General features: G+C 30.2%; 1 pseudogene; it reads left to right on the top strand.

Annotated features, from left to right (window-relative positions):
- The first annotated feature begins 963 nt into the window (after window positions 1-963).
- On the top strand, window positions 964-1,857 carry LOC125828169 (uncharacterized; annotated as a pseudogene).
- The last annotated feature ends 18,695 nt before the right edge of the window (window positions 1,858-20,552 follow it).

The raw sequence follows: 20,552 nt of genomic DNA on the forward strand, positions 1-20,552 counted from the left end.
TTCATCCTTTAATTCATCTAAAAAGTCATACACCCTCAAAAAAAAAATTAAAAAATCCTACACTTTATAGCTCATTGGGGCGGAGCTAGAGATCAAGATAAAAGTATAGAATTTAATAATATAATTTTGTGTTAAGAAAAAATTCATTCAACCTATATAAATTATTCTCTTCGTCTTATTTAAGTTGTTTTTTTTTAAAGCTTTTTTGTATATAATAATAAAATTATATAATATATAATTTATTAAATTATTTTTATTTATTAAATATTTTTTAGAATTGAGGAGCATTAAAAAGAATTATATTTTTAGTGTTAAGAATATAATTGAAAATAAGTATCAACTTTAGTCTTGAATTATTAAAATAAGATTATTTTTTTTTATACTTATAACATAGTTAAAATAGAACGAAAAAAGAAGTATTAATTTAAATTTTAATATTCTCTATGTCTCATTTTACGTGAAATCTTTTTAGATATGAAAAAAACTGTTATTTTGTTATAATTAAAAATAATTTAACTTTAAAATCTTTAATTTCTTTTAGGACATATTTAAAAGTGTTCCTTTTTAAAAAAAAAATACAATATCAAGTCAAATATCACACTATTTATTGTTATTATTGTTTCTTTTTTGTAAAGTTTACAATGTTTTTCGTATTTATTATTTTACTTTATTCATAGTTTTTTCTTCTTCTATAACTTGAGTTTTATCCATTAAAATGAAAATCTTTCTAAAATAATCTCTCTACTTCATACATACAATAGTGCTACGTACACTCAATCCTCTCTAGACTCCAAATAGCTAGAATCTTAAATTCTGAGTCCGCCTTTCATTTCAATTTCATATAACCTCAAACACCCAACCCCCATCTTCATTCTTTTACTACATATTTCATCTGTCACTCTCTTTCTTGTAAGTATTTCATTTTCCTCTTCTTATAGCAAAACCACTATTTCTCACCAAGCAAAACTCAAGAACTGAAAGCCATGAAAGAAAGAGGCAAAGCTGCAATGGAAACTGACAGTTTCTCAGATTTCAATTACTCTGTTTCATCAGACATGCCCTGTAAGAAACACCCATCTTCATCTTCAATTGGAATCTGTTCTTATTGCCTTAAAGAGAAATTAGTCAATTTAGTTTGCTCAGAATGTGGTGAACAAAGACTCTCTTCTTGTTCTTGCTCTGATTCATCTGAAGTTGGAAGAATTGGGAGGATTTCATCTCTGTTAGAAAATGAGAAAAAAACAGAGCATAAGAGGTGGAAAAACAGAGCAAGTCATTGTTCTGAGGAGAAGCAATAGTAGTTGTGTTGAAATCAAGAAAAACAGCAATGGGTTTTGGAAAATCAAAAGATTTTTCAGTAAGAAGAAGAAAAAGGGTGTTGAAAATGGTAGTAATGATTTGGATGAAAATAGTGATATTTGGGTTTCTGATGCAATGGCAGTTTCAAGATCAAGATCAGTTTGTAGTTTCAGAGGAGGTGGATTCAACGATACTGATGAAGGAAGTGATTACAGATTCTCAAGTGCTAAAATCTCCGATGTTACTGGTGGGATACTCATGGATTCTTCTGATGAACCAAGAAAAAGCGGATTTCGAAGCATATTTCCTGTTAAGGAAAGTGATTTTACTTCCATGGATGATTCAGCCTTCATCGACTTAAAATTGGATTTGTCACTCGAGTCTAAATCAGATTATCCCGATAGTAATGGACGGGTTGGGTTGGATTTGAGCGGGTTGAAATCGGGATCAAGTAATGGGGCATTTGGGCATAGTGGTTCTTGTAGGATGACAAGGAGTGGTGGCAAAGGGAACAAAGTGTGGAAATGGATTTTTAAGCAAAGTTCAAGCAAATCTTGATAAAGTGAAAATCATTTACATTCTCGATTTTGGTTTAAAAATCAAACTCATCCCTCAATTATGAACAATAGACATTCTCCCGTCGCAGTCTCTACCTTAGCTAGTTTAGAGAGTTACTTTGAAAAGTAAATATAGAATTTCCTATGCTTTTTATCTTCTTATATTTCATATGTATCCTTTTCCTCAACACATTGTGGTAGTGGATCAAGAAAAACAAAAGAAGCAAAATAAATGGATCTTTTTATTTTTATTATTATTATACATAGAAGAAATTTCTTGCTTATTACCTTGATTATACATTTATGTCTTATAGTATGTATAAACTTATGTTTGTTAACTAAATTTGTTTTAGGGTTGGTATGTTATTGATTTGACCTAAACCTTGATTTTGGTACGAATCAAGTTGTTTCATTTCGATAGATTGAGGAGCCATCAAATCACTTTTGAGTTGTTTTTTAGAAAAATAATTTATAAAGTGAAAGCAATTTAGGTAGTTGTCTGACTATCTTATTGACACTTTTACTACCTAACAATGGGAACTAGTGTGAGTAGCTAGATTATTGTCGTTTTCTACCATCTTAATTATCAATGCTTTTAACTACCTAATAAAAAGGATGATATTTGTTGAGAGAAGTAAAATAAGGAGATAGATTATTATTATCTTCAACTATCTTATGAACGCTTTTATTATCTCAAAGAGAATGGTATTCTCTGAAAGAAGTAGTACGAGGAGCTACATTGTTATTTTCTTCGATTACCCTATTTATGCTCTTACTACCTAACAAAGAAGATGATATTCATTGAGAGAAATAATACGAGGAGGTAGATTATTATCGTCTTCAACTATCTTATAAATTTTCACATATAATCTAGAATTTTCACATTACTAATCTTTCATTATTATTATGATCTAGAATAATTAATAAGAATCTTTGTGTTTTAAAAAATAATAATTATTTTGCTTTAATTATCATTGGTATTCATAGTACAATATGTTTATCATATCACATTGTCAAGAGATTAATTAGCCCAATTTGGATTAATTAAGTTGCGCGTGATCTTATTATAAACAATTTAATTGTTTTATCTAATAAACAAATTTTAGGCATAAAATATCTTTTGAGAAGTGGATTAATTCATTTAGCTGTAAGTTAAGTAGTAAGATAAACATATGGTATGTATTTACTATACACTATTATAGTTTGGAATAATCAGCATTCACAACTATTGCTTTATGATAGCTATGAATTATGATAATGCCCTCTCTCTCCTCTCTCTTTTTGCTCTCTCTCTCACCTCTCTACCCCCCCCCCCCCCTCTCTGTGTGTCCTTTCTCTCTCTCCCTCTTTATCTCTCAGCAATACAAATGTTAACAGTTAATGATTATATATATATATATATATATGGTAGCACAAACAGACAAGGTAACACATAAAATACAACACAAGGCAACAAATGAATATAAATATAATTTGTTACAAAGTACAACAATGATATAATTGTATTTGTCAATACAAATTGCATTTGTTTATGTACTTGATACAATTGATTTGCATCAACGAATTGAATACAATAGTCTTTGATACAATTGTATTTATGACACATTTATCAATCAGAGCACAATTATCGATCATGTATACAATTCAATTGTATTTGTCTCTCCTTTCTCTCTCAGATCTCGCTCGCCTCTCGCCTTCTTCTAATAGCTAGTTTTTTTTATACAAATCAATTGTATTCATGGTACAATTAATTATCAGACTCTCTCCTATCTCGCCCAAATCTTGTTCACTTCTCTCCTCCCTTTCCCGATATCGCTTGCCTCTCTCTTTCTTATAATCTATAACTATGAATCGTAACTAAGCAAATTATAACCATGGAGTTGTTTTTGAAATTCCTCTTTATTAATTCCTTTGTTCAAGTCGGCTAGAAGTAACAAATGAATGAAACAAATTTGGGTCATTTTCGAACAAGAAAAAGAACATGGGCTTACCAACAAATAACAATGGACCAGTGGTTTGTATCTGTACGCTAAATCAGTAGAAGGCCCAAATAATCCTTGCATTTTTGTGGGTTTAAGTCAATTCAGAGAGGTTTAAGAGTCATTTTGGGTGGGATCATAATGGGTTAAGCTAATAATCGGGTCAAGACTTCACCCAATTCAAATGTGTTTGGGTCAAAAAGAGTTAGGTAATGGGTTGGGTCAAGACTCAATCCAACCCAATTTTTACTAAGCTTAATTGTTTTATTTGTTCTTTTAAACTATTTTAGTTCGTAATAAAATTACTTTTTCTTTATTACGGCTATATATAACATAAAAAATCGAAAAAAAAGTTTTTAAAATTTTTCATGAGCTAATTCGGGTTACATATCAACCCAACTTTTAATGGATTGAGCTAATGAATGAACGAGTTATTTATCCGCCCAAATTTAAATGGGTTGGACGGGTTGAGTTTGATTTTGCCGCCCCTAGTTTCAGCTTCTCACTCGCTTAACATAAAGTGAGAGATACTTTCTCTATCACACATATACATGTTCGAAGTGTCTAAATTCATTAATACCTAATCATTGGAAAACACATGACGTAAAATAAATTCTTACTAAAATACTGAGACACTTTCTAATATTTTGTTTGAAAATATTGTCCTCTTTTTTCTCTTTTTTATTATTTATTCAATCAAAATATATGTAGAAATAATAAATACCGGACATTTTTAGTGAAAAACTTCAAATATTATTTTAGTAGTGATTACAATCAACTCTCATACATAGAAATACAAAACAATCCAATAGAATCAAGCAACGTTGATCTGACTTATCAATTGGATATATAATTTTATTTTTTTTATTTTTTTTTTTACCTTGGTTTCCGGGCGTCGCTTTGCGAACCCGACTAGCTGTACCCACCGGGTCCTGCTGTTTCAAGGCGGGTCCACCACGGTTAGTTCCACGGGGCCCTGGAGACGCGGCCGGTTTGTAATGCCTCCAGTGGCCCTGCTGGGGCTCGAACCGGCGACCTGAAGGACTTTGTCCCAGGAATTGGATATATAATTTCACCACATAAGTTCAAGAAGCACTAACTAATATTCTTGACATCAAGTACTTCGTAAAAAAATAAATTATTTTGTTTATTTTTTAAAAGTTTAGTCAAACAGACTATAAAACTCACTTGATCAGAACTATCGTAGCCACCATGAGTCACGTTTATCCCTTGAGCATAAATCATCGAACTTGAAAACCAAGGCATATTTTCCATGCTCGATCGCGGACGACTTCAACAAACCCCGGCAGAGTGGACATGTTACGTGCCCAAATCCAACCCATCGTTCCAAGCAAACTCTATGAAAGATGTGATTGCATGTTAATTCTTTTACCTCTTCACCTTCTTCAACTTGACTTAAACACACTACACATTCTACCTCTTGGCTTGTAATATCTCCATTTGAATGATTTGATTCATAACCCAAGTTCTCAAAAGGTAAATTGAACAATTTAGTAAAGAAGTGCCAATACCTTTTGAATTTTAGAGCAAATAGATATGCATATTCCATGATAGATTTTGGTAAGATTGTCAACTAATTGGAAGATATGTAATTGTAGAGTGAGCTACAAAAGAAAATGTTGTATTGGTTAGTGCAAGTAATTAATGAGGGAAATGAAGAAGCAACGTGAACTATAGTCTATATATATAAACAAAAATAAACAATTGTTGTTTAATTAATTCACTCTTTAAATAGGAATATTCAATACCAAATCGAAACTAATAACCCGAACAAAATAAAAAGATATTGGTTTATCTATAATATAATGGGCCAGCGGTTTAACAGTTTCGGTAATTATATTGATTATTTTTTATTCTTATATTAGGTAATTGGTTCTTAACAGTTTGAAGTTTTTCTTAACGGGTTAGATAACCTGATAGTAAATTAATAAGCTATATTTACGTCATTCGATATATAAAGTTCTTAACTTACGGTCTAGTTTCATATTTCATTTCTGGTTGTCTCAAACTATTATGTATAAATATTCTTATAAGACCAGACTGTATAATTATCTTTTCATAGAATACTTTTCTTTCGTAACTCTTTTTTTGGGACAAATTTTGGTATAACTTACGTAATCACATAGTGTAAAGAGTAAATTACATCCTACCCCTATTCTTTTTCAAATTACAATAATCCCTTAAATTTGTACCTTCTGAATACATAACTCACCATCCGGATACATTAATTCTTCATCAGGATACACAAGTCACCATCCGGATACATTAATTCTAATACAATTAAGAAGAATCCTTCTGTTGCGCTAAAAAAAGAACAAAATATTTTCTGTTGCGCTTAAAAAGGAAAAGAAACGTAAAATTGAATATCAAATCCATAAATCACGCAATGTGTTGTGCAATGTATCATAAAAATTGAAATATAAGAGTTAAAAAGATAAATATCATAATTTGATACATAAAATAGTAGTCAACGCTAGAGTCGTCAATATAGTCTAGGCCTGTTGGGCCGGCCTAGCCTAACCCATGATTTGATAGGGTTGGGCTACAATTTTTGAAGCCCATTTAAGAAAAGGGTTTTTTAGCCCGGCTTGAATAAGCCTGCCGATTTGTGGGGATTGAGAAATATGGATGGGGCTGGCCCGTGGGCCAAATAAAAATTAATTAAAAATAAAAATAAAATAGAGTATTAAAAATAACAAGAGTCTAAATTCAAAATATGTTTAAAGTTTGAAATATTACAATTTAAATACAAATTATGTTTATAAAATATGTACTACATAAAATAAAAATTCCTTAAAATTTCTACGGAATCACTACATAGGTCGTAGCCTATGGAATATTGTCATAGTTTTTGTATTTTATTATGATATTGGAAAACGATTAGGTTAATATTTCTATTTAGCTATTTATGCTTTTACTTGAAATCAAATTTAATAAATATTATAAAGATAATTTTATTTGTGGATTTGATTAACAAGTAGTAACACTAACACCATGTAATATCGTCTTGTCGATATTTATGATAATCTTTTTAAATTATAATTTAATATAAAAAATTATACAAAATACTTTTAAGAAAAGATGGTTGACCCAACATAGCCCGTAGCCCACGTACTTGTGGGCTGGGCCGACCATTTTTTGGCCCACACCAAAAATGGGCTAGCCTGGTTTGACCCGTCAAATTTCAAAGCCTATATGAGTTAGCTCGAATGGGGTGGGCGAGCCCATATTGACAGCTCTAGTCAACGCTATCACTGTTATGTATCATAAATACCTATTATTGGAACTGATACATAGTGCTCTAATCATAGAACATTATAATTTATGTATCAAAATTATTATTGGATAATATATACATATACATAACCTTCTGGGTTGGATAAGACTGAACAAACATTAAAGATTTTAGATACACAACACACAATTGATTTGGTTAATTTGTCTATATAGCCTTTTAAATTTGAATAGGATTGAAGATACATTGTAGAACTTGATGCATAGAAATGATACATTAGGTAGTGTTTATGTATCAAGTACATTTATATTGAGCTAGATAAACACTACTCAAAGATTCAACAACATTGGGGTTATTTATCAATACCTTAAATGTGAACATGATACATTGTATAAAACAAATGTTATTGTAGCCGTGATGTATTGGAGTAGTAATAACACTAACAAAGCTTAATTTAAAAATCAAAATAAATGAGATACATTGAAAATTTGCAAGTTTAATAGTGATGGTCACGTAGATCCGACTTTTCCCTCTTGTTTTGGGCGTTTTTCCTACTGTTGATTTAGAACTCAAGCATGAATCCTTTTTCAACTTTTTCGCTCTCAAAATTTTCACGATTAATGAGTCGTTTCATTGTTTATATCTATTTTCATAAAAAATTTCATCATCAAAATCCATATGTATCAGAAAATTGTAGATGAAAAGGCTAAAAAAATTATTTTTTAAGCGATAATTCAAGAATTGAAAAGAAAAAAAATGTTGAAGAAATAGTATTACCTCTTTAGGAACTAGAAATCAATGAAGTTGAGAGAGAATAAATTTAAAATTAAAAAATGGAGTGATAAACGCAACTGTTGATCTATGAGAGTGATTTCAGGCGTGAAAATAGGAACAAAAATCGTTGGGTTAAAGGGTTGTGAGTTATGTATCTAGAAAAGGAGAGAAGGAAAGGAAAATAGGGAATTTTGTAATATTTTGAAATGGTAGGAAATTTTAGAGAAATAACCCACTTTTTGTTTAAATGGACTTTCTAAACATAGAAAAAAGAAAATTGATAAAAAGACTAAAGCCCAAAAAAGCCCATCCGGCAGTCGCAGTCTATATTACTTATAAGCTAAGGGAAGGGTTTCGTGAATCCATAGATTTCACACTTCTCCTCCCTGAGGTGAAAAAAATGTTTCCGCCTTGGTTTAATCGCCGCCTCCACTTCTTCTTTGGATCATCAATGCTCTATACCTTTTGATGTTTGTGATTGTTGGATCAACGAAAAGAAGTAAGTTTCTTTCATGTTTGCTCCGCCTCTTTATCTTCTGTTAGGTTAACAATTTCTAATTAAGATGTGTTCTCTCGTAAATGGGGTCACAAGTACATCCTTGTTTTCTGTTGAGGATTTTCGTCATATAAACTTGTGATAATAGTTGAGGAGTTGCAATTAATATCAAAACATGATCTCTCTATATATATATCAAAAAACATATATTGTTATTTGAATGATCATTCGCTATTAATTATTAGCTTGTGAATGAACAAATTTACATATACCAATGATACGAGGGCATTAAAATAAGAAAAATAAGGCAATAAAGTGAATTTCACATGCAATAAAGTGAATTTCACTTAATAAAGTCTCTTTCTCGTCTTTATCTCTCTCTCTCTCTCTCTCTCTCTCTTATTTTTCCTTTCTCTCTCTACTCCTTATCTTCTTCTACTTGATAGTCGGAGTCAGGGGCGGATCCACATGCACAAGACAATTTTTAATTTTTTTTTGTATATATATGTGTAGACGGTCTATAAAAGATAGTATATTTAACTGTACACCCTTGTTATTAAAAGTCGTCTGGGCATTAGTTGAAGTCTCCACTTTCAAGTACAACAACGTGAGTTCGAATCCACAGAAGGTAGTACTTTTTGGCCTTTAAAATCAGATTTTTCTTAAAAATCGACCTTTTTAAAAATTGTCATTATTAATCACTCATTTTCGCCACCTCATCTGACCTCACCCTTAATTTTACCCTTGAGTCATTTTAGTGGTGCCCCTATCTTCAAATCTTGGTTTCACCTCCAGTCGCAGTCATGCAACATATATCCCTCTTTAGTTCTGTCTCTCTCCTTTTTTCTAATCTGAATTTGTGTATGTGTGTGTGTTTTTTTTGCATCTATGAAGCAACAAGTTCGACAAAATTAAATTTTTTTCGACGATGAGTTTTGAGGTGACCTAGTTCCTCCGATCTACCTTCTTAACGAGCTTTGATGGTTCTAACATCATCTCGAGCGTCCTCATCATGTGACAGTCCTCGACTACACCAGGTTTTGTCATTCTTGTTTTAATTTTGTTGTTCTCGCATTGTAATTTTGGAATTCCTGATCTTGTACTTTCTGTCGTTATTAGGTATGCTAAATTAGTTTGAATTGATTATTTATTCTATGTTCAATTATGCTTGCTTGTATTTTATCTTTTTTTTTGCTTTGTTATTTTACCTTCTTTGCTTTTTCATTTTGTTGTTGATTTGTTAGTCTGACTACTTCAATTATTGTTTCGCCTATCAGTAGCTCAATGTTTGATCTTTTACACTTGACTATTTCTATAACCTATGTTAATGGCTTTTGAGTATGATAGTAATTTAAGATTGTGTCCCTAATTAGGTGTCGAGGTTGGGGGAATGGGCGGCAAAGGAGTTCCTAGATTGTGAGTTGGTCTAGGAACATAGGGAAATTAATGAGAAAGTCGATCGAGTTAGTGAACATTCTCAAGAAGAAGGAGATCAATGTAGCTTATACCAAGAAAATCAAATAGGTATAAACCAGGGCTAGTATTTAGACATGTTTTAAATTATGGTACTTGGGGAGCTCGAGTAATAAGAATGGATTTGACATTGTAGTAGATAGGGAACTCAGGGAGAAGGTAATGGAGATTAAAAGGGTAAACGATAGAATTATGGACATTAAACTAGCTTTGAAAGAGCTAACTCTTAATGTAATTGATACATATGCACTACATGTGAGTTTGGATGGGGAGGAAAAATAACATTTATGTAAGGAGTTGGATGAGCTAGTAAGAGGTTTTTTATAGACCGAGAAGATTTTAATATAAAAAGATTTTAATGATCACACAAGAACCACTTCAAGAGGTTATGATGAAGTACATAATGACTTCGACTTTAGGGATAAATATGAAGGATAAGTTTGTTTTTAGACTCCGTGAATGCTTGTGAGTTGTTCATAGCTATCTCAAGCTTCCAAAATAGGGAGATGAATTTGGTGACCTTTAGTATTGTTGTGGCTAAGACTTACATTAATTACATTTAAAGTTGACAGTGGTGTATGTGCTATGTTATCCAAAACGAGAATCTTACAATCCAACATAAGCTTATGGTTATGAATTTAGATGTCAGGATAATGAAGAATAAGAAAAAGAGGGTTGCATATGACCAACCTAAGATTGGAAGGTATAACTAGGGACAAAGCTTGGGAGATTGAGGAGAAGTTGGTGGGTACATGAGTTGGGGAATAGTAGGGATGCACTTACTATATAGGCTAGAATAACTGGTTGCATCAAGAAAACAACTAAAGAACTGTTGCGGGAGGTGGGGGTGGTTTAAGGGGTTACCCAAATGGGCACAAATGGGCATGTTAGTGTTATGGAGAGGTCCATGAAAATATTTACGCCAATAAGGTTGATTATATGGTATTAGTGGAATTAGATGAGGAGGACAAGAAAAAGAATATGGAGAAGTACAATATGGAGAAAAAGAAACAAAAGTTAGGCGATTAAAATGAATACTTATAAATCATTATACTACTGTTTTTCAGTAGTCTCTTATTCTTATTTTTCTTCGCAACTAAATCCAATGCATTTTTAGACAATCCCATGACATTTTTCACCACGACAGTCATTCACAAACTGCTATCCTTTGCTTTCAAAACCACTACAACCTTTCTTTTCCCCTTTTTTTCACGAAAAGAAGTCAAATGAAAAGTTGTAGTGGCCCTGAAAGCAAATGATAACATTTTGCAAAAGGCTGTCGTGGCAAAAAATACCATGAGGTTGGGTAAGAATGCATTAAATTTAGGTGCCAAAAAAGATAAGAATAAGGGATTAATGAAAAGCAGTAGTATAAACAATGATAATTATAATGTAAAAATGTTGTAAATGATGTAGAATTGACGTTTCAATTGCATCGTTCCATGAACAGCTTGCCACGAATTTCAAAAAAAATTAGGCCTTATAAATTATAGCTTTGGGGTGTGAGTTAGACCTAAGACCTAATTTAACATGGTATAACATCTTTTCACAATTTTTTCAAATGATTTAAAATGTCGCCCCCAAAATTAGGAGGCATAACTGGTACTCGGTAACCTATCTGATCGAGTTAGACATTGAAACATACTAGCGAACCAAATTGTGAGACAAAAACATCAGGCAACACAACATCTAAAATGTGAATCCTGGTCCATGAAGGTCATGATCTGTATGACAATAACTCATACAAACAATGTTAGAAAAGCCTAAAAAATATGTACTAGCTAGCCAACGAGGCCGCAATTGAAGATATACCTACTCTCTCTCTCTCACACACACACCCCAAGTCTATGGGCTGGGGATTGAACCTTACAAAAGAAAATCCAGAATATTGTGTCCACAATAGCCTCTACGAGAGACATAATCACTGTCGGGACAAGACCCCGACTATACCCAAATTGTACAACAAAAGTAAACATCATCTAGTAGCCCCATGATAAGATGGAGCTTACCAACTCTCAGCTGAACCCGAATCCTAGCGGGTGGGTCGATCAGAATCCCTGTCTGAACCATCTCGCACGAAACAAAAAACAACGTCCCAGACAATGGGACATCAGTACGAATAAAAATGTATTGGTATGCAAAGTGGAAAATAGAATCATAAGTAGCTACTGTAAAAGGGTAATAGGGATACCACCTGAAACTGAAACTCAAATAATCTTTATGGCTGACATTTGACCTCTTACTATTTAAATATGCATGGTATGCTTATATAATCATATGTCGTGAATACACATATCTAGATGCAAATGCATGACATACCCAATCAAATGCTAGCAATAGCGGTGCTTTCTGGTCGCTAACCGACATCATATTCGCCAACTTGTGGCCATCGGCGTCTCATATGTATAAATATAGGCAATAGGCCTTATACCTACCGATTATAGCTCGGGAGTAGAATGCATATCATGCCATGTCATGGATTCATAATGCCTATATGTTAATCGTTGTCATGTTGCCAATCTTGGCCCGTTTGTACTCTTGGTCTCATAACCCTGTAATCACTTTCGTATGTAACCTTCTCATGGAACCTCATATGTTCTTCCAAATAAGCTTGAAAACTTAACTCGACTTTTAGAAAGATAACCCAACCTTGAAGATGTTCATAACAAGTTTAAGGTGATTTACTTAGTTCCTATGCTTGGTTTCTAGATAATTTATAAAAGAAGTATTTCAAAAATCAAGTGTTCTAATAGTTTAAACATTTAAGTTATATTTGAGAGTGCTGAAAATCGTGTGTTACTTTGAAGATTTTTCATAATAAACTTTAGTGGGGAATAAGGGCTGGTTACAAATAATAAAGGTCTTCCGTAATATTTTCCAGTCACACCACTGAAAGAAGAATAAGAATTCATACATATGGACATATAATCAACGAAACCGATAAAATGACATGTAGATGTCAAATACCCTATTTATCCAAACTAGTGAAATATCAAAATTCTAGAATTATGTAAATAATTCAGCTGAGATCCCAGTGTCTTTCATAGAAAGTCTTTCTAGCAAGAGAATAGCAAACTATCACATTTGGAGTTTTAGAAAATTTTCAGGAGTCGTGCTAAAATGAAGGACAAAGCTCAGCCTTAACATACCTTTTCTATGAATGCTCGAATGCCCATAGTTTCTTCACGAAAGTTTTTCCTTACGTCCTAAGCTTCACAAACACTATATATACACAACTGGTACACACCTATAAATAATTCATAATTGAGCTTAAATCGACAGATTTGTCATATGGACCCAACTTGACGAAACATCCGTAGAACTTCGTGAAAACTATCATAAAAGAGTCTCGAGATGATTATCTTAGCAAACCAAGTGTAAACCTTGAAGAAACACCAATAATTACCAATTTATATCTTTAAAAACTAGCTCCATAAGCAGCTAATAGAAGGGGAAAATGATTGTCACGTGTAGAGATCACATTTCCAAGCACGGGGGTAACCTTTAATGATAGAAATCTCTCAAACTAACATTCATCATGCAATAACTCCATTAGAACCCTTACTTCCGCTTTCTTTCAGGTTGGGAAGTGAAAAGGAATGCTTTTATATATAGGTTAAAACGTCGAGTAAGTCAATATGCCATATTTTTGAGCCGACCCAGTTCGCGATCCGGATTCTGCCCAGGTAGTCCGTAGTAAAACCCTCATAAATTTTTACTCCAATATCAGTTGGATACGGGGTTTTGTGCGTTGCAAACTAGACTCGTAGGCCTTCGATTTGATATGTCATGAGCTTTGTAACTCTTTAGATATTGAGAGAAAACATCCAAGACATTTGACCAAAGTTAAAGAAAATTTTATTAGAGAAACTTTGATAACTTTTGCCGACCTTAGTTTCGCTAATTTTCTTGACTTCAAAACTTAACATACGACCATTGTGCTATCATAATACCTCGTAACACATTATTCTTAGCATGTTAAACACTCATAAGCTTATCCCTAAGGTATGGGATAATTTTAAATCATTCAAACGGGTGAAGTGCTATCCGAGCCATTTCTTTAATCCCGAACTTTGTTTGACCTAAACTTAGTTTAGTTCCGTGATATTGGCACCCTTTTTCAATTTTAATATCCAATGTACTATACCAAGTAATATACAACTCATATAACCACGCCACATATATTATGCAGGAATAGAAAAAAAAAGTATGGGATCTTACATAAAATCACTCCACTTGCAGCAAAAGATAGTTCTATGGTTCCAAACCACTTTATGATAATAAGATGAATCATATACACTCATCACCTTTTGAATGAATTGGCTCAGTACATTGTGATTGTAAAGATTACAAGATCTGATTGAACATTGCAAATAGCCTTGTACATCAATTCTCATGATTTTTAATCTTTTTTCTAGCAATACAATGCATGTTCCAATTTGATAATTTTCTAAGAGAAAGCATAACCCCATCTTTTAAGCACTCCTCCATATCTGTATAATTTAGACTTACACAAGCACTAAATCAAATGACAGAAATTTGATGATGTATTGGATTCCACAAATCTCTACAGTCATAACCAAGATTCAGCTCATCTGTAATAAGGTCAGATAAACCAATGTTTTCTTCGCACATTTTCCTCTTTAGTCTGTTCCGCTTGTACGTAAGTAACTCAACTTTTGAACAAGAAGAGTTACCTTGTTGATTCCGCTTGTTCAAAAGCTAAGTTACTTGCATACAAGAGGAATAAACTAAAGAGGAAAATGTGCAAAGAAAATGTTGATTTATCTGACTTTACTATAGAGGAGCTCAATCTTGGTGATTATTGTAGAGATTTTTTTGTTCGTTAGGCTTCTCAACGAGAAGGTTCACAACATAATTTGCCTTTGCAGGATGCTAGCACCTTGAATTCTTCGTTTTGTTATTGTGTACATTTCTTTAAAAGAACTTGCATTTCGAATCCATAAACTTTAAATTCTGACTCGGACTTTCTGCTAGTATTGCATCCCTAAATCTTCAACAAGGTTAGTATGTCTCCACCATTGATGGTGTATTTGCATGTTGCCTTGAGTCATCCATTCCCATAATATATTAATATCTATGTATTTAATATCAGGCTAGACATAATTAATAAAGTTGATGTCATGTGATTAGAAGGTTACAAATTTGAGTTGTGAAAACAGTCTTTTACAATTAGCAAAAATGCATGATAAAAGTAGTACAATAGATCCTTATAATCCAGCTTTTTCTCAGACCTCACACATTGCAAAAGTTTAGTATATCGGATTGTCATTTTTTTAATAAGTCAAAATACATAGACAACTCAAACTTTTCCTCATTCTCAATCTTAATCTTGTTCCATTATAACCTTTCAGTCTTATTTTTCATGTAAGGCCTTCTCATTGTTGTAAACATTATAAATATCTATTAGTTTTAAGAATAAGATCTCTTTTTTTTTCAATTTAAATTTTTCACCCAATATATTTAAATTTTAAAACTAAATTATATTTTAATGCATGTTATATATCTTTAATTTAAAATTATAAATTAAAAAATAATAATTTTTACTTTTTTAAACTCATGTCAAATTCAAATCAATAATTTGCTATATTATCCTTACAAACTGTAAAAAAGAAAATCATAAAATAGCAAAAGGAACAGAACATGAAAAATACATGTCGTGGTTAGGGTCAATATTGGCGGCTTCGATGTTTCTATGTAGAATAGAACAAAAAGTCTCTTGGATTATGTTTTTTTTTTTTTTTTTTGGTTGTTTTCCACGGTATATTCACGTTAAATTTGAGCCTAACTATTTTAGATTTACGTCGGTGCATAAATCCTTTCGGAGAAAAACACTTTTTTATCATGAACTTTTTCATTCAAATCAGGTGAATTTTGCGTCCAAACGAATTAGAAAAACAATATTATCATGTGCATAACAACATATATGTATATTTTTGGATTATTATTAAAAGAAGCATATAGCAAATATATTTTTAAAAGGTATTGCTTAAACAATATATTTTGACTTTTTCAAACTCTTTTAATGAAATCTTGAATCCATCACTTGCAAACACATCTATTTCTCACTAAAACTATGTAATTTCATTCCACTTTATCTATTTTGAATTTTCAATTAAACGCTTATTTAATTCATTATATTAAGATTACATATATTAATTATAAATAAATGAGCTTATGACAAATTTAATTCATTGATTAATTTATTTTAAGCTTAAGATACTTCATATGTCAGATTCATAAATTCACCATTGAATTTAACACAGTGAAAACTTATAATCTTCGTAAAACACTTGTCATCAATTTCTATATTAAGAATTACTTTCATCAACTAACCCATTATTTTATTATATTACCATCATCCAATTTATCAGACAGATTGATCCGCTTATCTTATACCTTTTAATCAAAATGATAATTAATCAATACAACTCATAAATATCAATACATTTATCTCTATTCAATCTTGTTTGATACATACTATTAATTTAGCTAGAAAAATAACATCTAAGTCCATGCAAAAAGAAACTAAGACACAATTATCCAAACTAATATCAACTTATATCATGCAAACTTTTTTTCATCGTAGCCACCATTGATGACGATCTCTTGATATTCTTGTGAAGAAATCAAACACGATAACTTCTTCAAAGATATCAAAGAAAAGGTTATTAATAGATGACTTATTAATATTATTTCTACACAATGGACATGTCATGCGTCCATAACCAAACCATCTATCAAGACAAACTCTATGAAAAAGATGATTACATCTCAACTCTCTAACTTGTTCTCCTTCTTCTATTTCACATAAACAAACCGCGCATTCTATTGATGATGATGATGATGAATCCAATTGATCCTCCTCGCGAAAACACCTAACACAAAGCTCATCGTGAGAAGTTGATAGCTTGAAATTAAGGATGTTGGTGTTGTTATAATGAGGAAAAGATTGGAGGAGGAGGAAATCCCAAGTCCATTTTATGAATTGAATCAAGTTTTGTATCTTTGATAGTTGAAACATTTTGTGGTTTTAATTTTTTTAGGAGAAAGAAAGACTTGAGTTTATGTGAAAGGGAGAAAGAAGCTTTATATAGAGGATCCCAACTCCATATTTTTGTTTTTTTGTGTTTTAGTTTGACCAATACAAATTCTAAATAGTAATGATTTTTAAAAAAAAAATTGTTATCTTAAATTAAATAAGTATTTAATGTATGAAAATGTCATTTAAATTTTATGATCTTAAACAAATTATGTGAAAGGATTAAAATTAAGAATTTGGTTTCTTTATCCAAATTAATGTGTCACTTTATTGTTTTTCAAGAGTCAATTTGACAGATCAACTTAGTATTTAATATTAAAGTTAGATATTTCAAATCTATATAAAAAATACTTCAAATTACATTTTTTTCTCTTGATTGAAAATTACATTTTACATTACGTTAAGTGTTTAGATATATAATTTGAATTTTGAAAAATGAAAAGTATCAGATAAATTAAGGTAGATGAAATACTAAATATATAATAATATCTTTTAAAAATAAAATAAGACGCGTAACTTAAAATTGAGGGAATAATATGTGACTGTGTAATATCTTAGCGACCACAGCCTGAAAAAGAAAGTTTGAATATTTTAAGAATGTTTATTAAAATAAAAACATTTCAAAATAACTATATTTTCTATATATAATAAGCCACAATGCAACTATCATGTTAGCTTTCAACCAAAAGCTAACAAGATTTTTAGTTACATATTTATTATTTAGTTAAATAATAAATATGTCATTTTTATATATATTTTTCTATTACTATATATAATAAGTGGGAATATTTACTACTTAGCACATGACAAGTGTTACATGTGCTTAGATAGTGTTGTACATTCTTCTTTTATGGTTGTACCTTTAAAATTTATATTATTGGACAATTTAACACCATTAATCACAATAATTAATAACTTAAAACATTTTTAAAAAAAATATGAAAATTTCGATGACTCTCCAAATTTTATTTGTGTCACATAAATTGAGACAACAAAAATAACATATATTGGGTCCATTTTAATTTATTTGTCTTTTTTTTTTTGTGTTTTTTATATTTAAAAATTGCGTATAAATACTATAAATCATGATAATTGACAACATAAAATATGTTTTGAAAAAAATACAAAAAATTCCACTGATTCTTGAAGTGAATCTATCATAAAAATACTATAAATCATGATAATTGACAACATAAAATATTTCAAAAATAAAAACATATAAAAAAATTTGATTGATTCTTGAAATTAATCTATCGTTACAAATTATGTATAAAATATAATAAATCGTGATAATTGACAACTTAAAATATTTATTAAAAAACACAAAAAGAAATTGACTGATTCTTAAAATTAATCTATCAATGTCACATAAAATGAGACAAAAGTAGTAATATGTATTATTTAATGTGAAATTATTGAAAACTACGTAAAATGTATTGTAAATCTTAACAATTAACAACATTTGATTGACTCTTGAAATTTTATCTATGTTAAATACATTGAGACAAACGGAGTAATATATATTAAATATTTAAAATTACGTACAACCTTATTGCATTCTGTAGGCTTCGAATTATCGTGGTCACTTTTTAAGCTGATACAAGTTTTGTACATTTTCATTTTTTTTAATATTATAAATCGCAATAATTAATAATTTAAAATATTTAAAAAAATATATTAAAAATTGAGTTGGTTTTGGGAATTTTATTTATACTATATAAAATGGGACAAAGGAAGTAACATATATCATTTACAAATGACTTAAAAAGCATTAAAAATTACAATAATTACCAAATTAAAATATTTAAAAGCTATATAATAAAATAGGTTCACTCTTAGAATTCTATCGGGCTCACATATATTGGAACAAAAAAAATAACACATATCATTTTAAAATTATCAAAAAAGTATTATAAATAATAATAATTAACAACTTAAAATATCTAAAAGACATTTTAAAAGGGTTAATTTTGTAATTTTATCCATATCACATAAATTAGGACAGAGTCACCAGTAATGTAGGTTATTTGAAAGTTACATAAAAATATTATAAATCACAATAATTAATAACTTAAAACATTTTTTCTAAAAATATGAAAATTTGGATGACTCTCCAAATTTTATTTGTGTTACATAAATTGAGACAACAAAAATAACATATATTGGGTCCATTTTAATAGTGTCAAAGAAAGTACATGTTTGTGATAAAAAAACTTATTCCTTTATCCATGCAAACAATCGCTTCAAAAACTCCGTTATAAGCCCCAAAACATACCATTTATATTATTGGACCCGTGCATACCACGGGCACCATTATCTAGTACATAGTATATGTAGCAAAACCACAATATTTTGGCCGGTTGATTTATTAGTGATGAGTTAAGCATAAAATTTTAGCAAAAGTCTTTTAAAAATGAATATATAATTTAAATATGTAATAACATTTGTGTGCTTATAACGTTTAAGAAATTCGTAATTTTAAGGCATAATATATAAATACGTCAGTTAATTTAGCTTGAGCTGATATCTACGCCTTCCAACTTTGAATGTGTATAAATACATATTTAAATTTATATAAAATTGGACAAATAGATATACATCCTACATAGCGTTATTAGTTATATTTTAAATTTAGGCTTTGTATAACAAACTAAACAATATTTTATAGAGAAAAGAGAGGAAGAAATATTTTTGTCCTTATCAATAAGTTTATTCACAAATTTAGGACGTTGTCCATACAAATTTGATTTGTACTCCCTTTGTTCACTTTTAATTGTCAAGTTTTTCAAAATTTAATTTGACAAATTTTCAAAGTTGAATTAGATTACATTAATTCAATATTTTAAACAAAAAAAATAGATATTTAAAAACTATACGAAAAGTACTATAAATTGCAATTTTTTTGCATATCAATATGATGAAAAATACATCATATATAAAATATTAGTCAAAGTTATTATCGTTTGACTCCAAAAAAGAAAACTATGACAATTAAAAATGAACGGAGGAAATATTATTTTTTATTGTTGAGAAATTCGAATAACTTATTTAGAATGATAAAAACATCTGAATCAAAAGTTGTTGATGAAACATATGGAAAGGATATCAAAATACTTGGGTTTTTTTTCCCTTTTTTGCCTCATTCAAATCATCAAATGTTAGAGGTGCTCAGTTTGTATTTTGCATATTATAGTAGTTAACCACCCATTTCATGATCAATGACAATGAAAGCTAGGCAAAAAATAGTCGATATACAGAGAATCTAAGAGGATTATATATATTATACGTCAAAAAAAAGTTTGAACCCACTTGTTGTAACATAATTCATAAATTGGAGGATATATGCAAGTTTTATCCTCCATGTGATGAAAATCTACTATTGTAATTAGAGTTTGCTTCATACAAATGAAAAAGAAAAAGATTGATACTCCACTCAAGGTAAGTAAAATTTATTATTATATATATATATATATATTGAAGAGAAAGGAGTTAAAAATGCTCTTCAAATATATAAAATTTACAACAACAACAACAACAACAATTCAAATCTTCTTAAATTGTTTTAAACCACACTAATAAATTTAATTCTACCATTTTTCGAAAAAAATATAAAGATGAGTATACATGATAAATTTAATATGCTATATTAGAGAGT

This window comes from Solanum verrucosum, unplaced genomic scaffold, assembly GCF_900185275.1.
Source record: "Solanum verrucosum unplaced genomic scaffold, falcon-dt-bn FXZP01000053.1, whole genome shotgun sequence".
NCBI classification, from domain to species: Eukaryota; Viridiplantae; Streptophyta; class Magnoliopsida; order Solanales; family Solanaceae; genus Solanum; species Solanum verrucosum.